This window comes from Rattus norvegicus, unplaced genomic scaffold, assembly GCF_021556685.1.
Source record: "Rattus norvegicus strain SHRSP/BbbUtx unplaced genomic scaffold, alternate assembly SHRSP_T2T unassigned-0000201, whole genome shotgun sequence".
Taxonomy (NCBI): domain Eukaryota; kingdom Metazoa; phylum Chordata; class Mammalia; order Rodentia; family Muridae; genus Rattus; species Rattus norvegicus.
Window position 1 is genome coordinate 40001 of NW_028238918.1, and position 5712 is coordinate 45712.

Sequence of the window (5712 nt, forward strand, 5' to 3'; positions counted from 1 at the left end):
GCCTCCAAGAGACCAGGCGAGACGCGCCGCCACGGCCGCGGCGGCCGGGACGCCCTTCAAACCGCAACTTCCTCCCGCCCGCCGGGCGGCCCTTCCCCCCAGGCACCCCGCGACCGCCCCGGGACCCGTGCGCGCCCGGCTGCCCCCCCGTGAGGAGGGGCCCGGCAGCACGGCCGCGGGTCGGCCAGACGAGGAGCGAGAGAGAAAGGAACGCCGGCGGGCGGGGAGGGGGAGCGAACCGACAGAACGAGGACCGTCGACGGCAGGGCGGGCCGCAGCGGCACCCCCCGCGGGAGACGCCTCACAAGGGACCGGGAGGCCGCTCGGGCGGCGACCGGGCACGCGAGCCAAGCCGGCGGGAATCACACTGCACCCAACCCGGAGCAGTCCCGCCACGCCCGCGGCACCGAGCCGACCCGAAACCAACGGACAACCCCCGGGAGCCCGAGGAGACGCCAGCCGACGCGAGAGAGAACCGAGGCAGACGCCGACGCCAACCGACGAAGACCCCCGCGTGGCAGCGGGTCCCAACGTCCGACGACGCGCCGGACGCGGCCGACCGCCGGTTCCCCCAAATAAGAAGTCCGCCCCCGAGAGCGAGGCCAACCCCGCGGTTCACGGACCCTCAAGAGCCCCGCGGAGGGGGAAGGGGGGGTAGGACGGCTCCCGCGATCTCCACCGGCCGTGGGAACGCTGCCGTGGAAGGGGGGGACGAGGCGGCAACCGCAGACGCCCGAGAGCACGCGGCACGCACCACACGCGACACGACCTCGCCGCGAGAGTGGCCGGGACGTGGACGCGCGTGGGAGGGACGCACACGCGACGGAGGGCACGGGGGGAAACGGAGGCGGGTGGGACCGGGAGCCCACCGCCGCCCTTCCAAACCCACCCGTCCCGCGACGACCCCTCGCGGTGAGGGGGGTACCGCGCACGCGGGCGTGTGCACGGCCCTTCCCCGCCACCTGCCACCAGAAACCCAATCTCCCCCACAAGCTCCGCACAGCGGCAGGTCGACAGAGCCCCGTCCCGCGTGATCCCTCCTCGTACTCGGAGCGGGGAGGCGCGGGTCGCGGTAGGCGAGAGAGCAAACGCTGCGCGCAGAAGGCTGAGGTCAGGGCGGGCAGCCGAGGGGACCATCCGGGAGAAGCCCCTCGGAGATCGTAAAGCCCTTTCCGAAGATAGCTAGAGAAGGCAAATTCCTCACTGAGGGCGGGACGAACCCAACACCGACGAGCAGCCAAGGGCTCCGTGCACGCAACGGGAAACGAGCAACAGGCGCGGGACAGAACGGGAAGGACCACGCGCCAGCTGGTGGGGGGTCTGCGGTATCGGCAAAGGTCTCTTTCTCCGGGGTCTTCTTGAGCATTCGCGGACCGGGGGGACCTGCGACAGGTCCCCGCCGAGAGCCAGGCCTCTTCAAGGCGCACACAAAGGAGGAGCCTTGACTTGAGGGAGTCCGGTCTTTAAAAAGGGCCAGCCGCGATCGCTCAGCACCACCCTAACCGCGCAGGGCCCGCGGGTGAAGGCACCAAAAACATAGGCACGGGGTGGGCGCTCACCCAACGGAAGGAGCCTTTTAACCGCACACTCAACTCCTCGACCCCCCCCCTTTCTGTCACCGTGCAGAAAGCCGGCAACTAGGACAAGGGAAAGCGTAAAGGCACAAGCACCATGGAGCACAGGAGGCACGCCGGGGAGCGGGAAGCGCCACCGCCAACTCAGAAGCGGGCACCTTGGTGGTCAAAGCCCGGAACGCTCCAGGAGCACCGCAAGGCTCACACGAAGCAGGGCGCGTGCACACACCATTCGGGAAGGGTATGCACCGCAGCGGGTCTACCACCTTCCCCCGGCACGGGGGAAGAGGGCCGCGAAGCAGTGAACGGCGTGGGGGCAAGCGCCCCCGACACGTCCACAGGGACACCGCGAACCACAGCAACAAGTGTGCGCGGGTCAGCGCTCGTGCCGGACAGCCGCACCCCTGACTTCCACACACCACCCTGCAAAGGAATGGGGAGGAGAGACGAGGGGCCCGCTGGCAGAACGAGAAGAGCGGTCGCCATTCGCGCTGAATGACCATTCGCCATGAATGTCCGTCCCTCGCCTGGCGCGGCTTAGGCCCCGGCCCGAAGAGAACGCGGCAGCACCACATCGATCCAACGGGAGCGAGACACGCCATGCATCGGGAACAACGGGCGTGAGAGCTTTCTAACAACGCACTGGACGGGAATACGAGCGAGAAGAGCGAGAGAGAGCACGGGAAGAAGTCGCTAACACTGCCACACACACAAAAAAAAAAATTTACCCTTCTCGAGGGCGAGAAAAAAAAGGAAGCGTTGCACTCGGGAGGCACGTGGCGTGGAAGAACGGGACTCAACGGGCAGCGGAGGTTCGGGAACTCCTTCAAAAAAAAATAAAAATAAAAAATAAAAAATAAAAATAAAAAAATAAAATCCCCTTCGAAGGAGAAAAGGTGCAACTCGGGAGGCACACAGCAGGAAAGAAAGGGACACACCACCAAGCAGCGGAGGTTCGGGAACTCCTTCCAAAAAACAAAAAAAAAAAAAAACAAAAAACAAAAAAAAAAAAACAAATAAAAAAACCGGTCGGCCGCAGAGGAGCACGCCAGGGGGTCACTAGCACCAAACGGGAAAACCCTTCCAGTCGCACTCGGCACCAACGACTCCTACCGGTAACGGACGACAACCACCACGGGGAAATCGGGAACGCCTGACACGCGGGACGGTTGTCATAAAGCTGCCCCACAGAGCACAGGCAAGCAAGCACGGGAAAGCAGGAAGCGCGTACTCATGGGGGGACGCTAAGCTTCAAGCATCGAAGAGGCCCATGCGCAGAAGAAAAGAGCTAGGGCTGGACAAGCAAACAGCCTTGGTGCAAGCCTCTTCCAACGTCCTTTAATGACAAAAAGAGTCAAAAGGACAGCGTGTCAGCATATATCTCCAGGTACAATAAGGACAGATAGCAAAGATGAAAAGTGTAAAAGACACAGGGATAAACATGACAGGCCACACGGAACGTCTGGAAGTCATGTTCGGTGACGTGTCCCCAAGAGGTCCCCATGTAGAAAGAGAACCGGACCGCAAAGGAACAACTGGTCGACCTTAGAACCCTGAGTGCTCACAGACCGAGGAGGCCATGGTAGATAGCCTGGAACACAGCTTCCCCTCGGCCTCAGAAGTCCATGCTCCCGCTGGCAGGGACCGGGGAGGATCCTGGAAAAAATAAAGTCTCGGAGGCGCCCCCTAGCCGGGACACCTCGGCTCGGAGGCCGGGGACACAGCACCCTCTCGGCCTCAGAGGTCCAGGCTCCCGCTATCAGGGACCGAAGGGACTCCTGGAAAAGAAAAAAAAAAAAATCCGTGGCGCCACCTAGCCGGGCCACCTCGGCTCGGAGGCCGGGGACACAGCACCCTCTCGGCCTCAAAAGTGTCTATGGTCCCGCTGGCTGGGACCGAAGGGACTCCTGGAAAAGAAAAAAAAAAAAAAAAAAACTCCGTGGCGCCCCCTAGCCGGGCCACCTCGGCTCGGAGGCCGGGGACACAGCACCCTCTCGGCCTCAGAGGTCCAGGCTCCCGCTATCAGGGACCGAAGGGACTCCTGGAAAAGAAAAAGAAAAAAAAAAAAAAACTCCGTGGCGCCCCCTAGCCGGGCCACCTCGGCTCGGAGGCCGGGGACACAGCACCCTCTCGGCCTCAGAGGTCCAGGCTCCCGCTATCAGGGACCGAAGGGACTCCTGGAAAAGAAAAAGAAAAAAAAAAAAAACTCCGTGGCGCCCCCTAGCCGGGCCACCTCGGCTCGGAGGCCGGGGACACAGCACCCTCTCGGCCTCAGAGGTCCAGGCTCCCGCTATCAGGGACCGAAGGGACTCCTGGAAAAGAAAAAAAAAAAAAAAACTCCGTGGCGCCCCCTAGCCGGGCCACCTCGGCTCGGAGGCCGGGGACACAGCACCCTCTCGGCCTCAGAGGTCCAGGCTCCCGCTATCAGGGACCGAAGGGACTCCTGGAAAAGAAAAAAAAAAAATCCGTGGCGCCACCTAGCCGGGCCACCTCGGCTCGGAGGCCGGGGACACAGCACCCTCTCGGCCTCAAAAGTGTCTATGGTCCCGCTGGCTGGGACCGAAGGGACTCCTGGAAAAGAAAAAAAAAAAAAAAAAAACTCCGTGGCGCCCCCTAGCCGGGCCACCTCGGCTCGGAGGCCGGGGACACAGCACCCTCTCGGCCTCAGAGGTCCAGGCTCCCGCTATCAGGGACCGAAGGGACTCCTGGAAAAGAAAAAGAAAAAAATCCGTGGCGCCACCTAGCCGGGCCACCTCGGCTCGGAGGCCGGGGACACAGCACCCTCTCGGCCTCAAAAGTGTCTATGGTCCCGCTGGCTGGGACCGAAGGGACTCCTGGAAAAGAAAAAAAAAAAAAAAACTCCGTGGCGCCCCCTAGCCGGGCCACCTCGGCTCGGAGGCCGGGGACACAGCACCCTCTCGGCCTCAAAAGTGTCTATGGTCCCGCTGGCTGGGACCGGAGAGGAGGGAAGAAATAAAAAAAAAATAAAATAAAATAAAATAAAAAATTAAAAAAAAAAAAATTGGAAAAAAAAAAAAAAAATCCGGGACGGGGCCCAAGCCTTCTGGTCGACCTCATCCAGCTGCCACCAACCCCTCCTTGTGTCCCAATAGGTCGTACAGCCACCCTCCTCCCCTGAAGTTCTCCAGGTACAACCTCCTAGCTAGAGATGGTCCCCAGACAGGACGGCGTCTCCGTCGCGCACCCGCCTGCTTGCCTGTCACCCTCTCACCCTGGCCGGCTCACCACAGGCACTTCCCCGTCCTTTGTCACCAACCGGGGGACAGGAGCGTTGCGGAAACTTGTCGCCACTAGGTGTCGCCCGACAGCGATCTCGATCAAGCAAACCAATACAGACTGTCACGCGCCGCCGCCGCCACACACACTCATTCCGTCTCTCCGGAGTGACCTCCCTAGCTCAGGGGGACACTCACCCACGCACAACGGGGCAGGTACCCACCACTTCTCCCGAATGGCACAAACGGTCCCGGTTGTCCCGCCGGAACACAGTGAACGCGGGATGGACTCGGGGCCAACCCCCTCAGGCACCCAGAAAAGGAAAGTAGGACGGAGCGGTGAAAACAGGCCACCTCTAAGTGAAAGGACATGCACTCTCGAATCGGTTAACAATTAGCAAGGAACAGGCACAGTTAGGAAAAGGGAGCGTCCAAACTCCGTCGTGAGGGGAGGGTGGCGGCGACCTCAGTTCCACACCATTTTTAAATGGCTCACTCATTTTTAAAACCCTCCACCGATCCCGATGGGGGGGAGGGGGGTTGTTGTTGTTCTCTGTTCCTCGCTGCCACCGCCAGCCGGCACTCACCAAACCACACACCTGCCACCCTCTTTGGAAGACTAAACACAGAGAGTAAATTAAAAGAATGGTGGAATGATGGTGGAATGGTTAAAATTCCCGTGATTTGTTTTCACTCTGATCAAAACATACTTATTTTGTGCATTTGCATTCCCTTGTTCACACGTGCCTCTGTGTGTGTGGTGGGGGGAGGGAGGGAGGGAGGGAGGGAGGGAGGGAGGGAGAAAGAGAGAGAGACAGAGACAGAGAGACAGAGAGACAGAGAGAGAGAGAGAGCCAATTTAAAAAATAAAAACATGGTTAAATACAGCCACTTTGGGAAGA

At 60.7% G+C, this 5712-nt stretch overlaps 1 long non-coding RNA gene across 1 annotated transcript in view; it reads right to left on the reverse strand.

The window, feature by feature from the left end:
• Window positions 1–5195, reverse strand: part of LOC147997266 (uncharacterized) — an 18281-nt gene extending 13086 nt beyond the window's left edge. Inside the window, exon 1 of the long non-coding RNA XR_015648037.1 lies at window positions 5035–5195. This is a non-coding gene — a long non-coding RNA (uncharacterized LOC147997266). The remainder of the gene's footprint in view (window positions 1–5034) is intronic.
• Window positions 5196–5712: the final 517 nt, after the last annotated feature.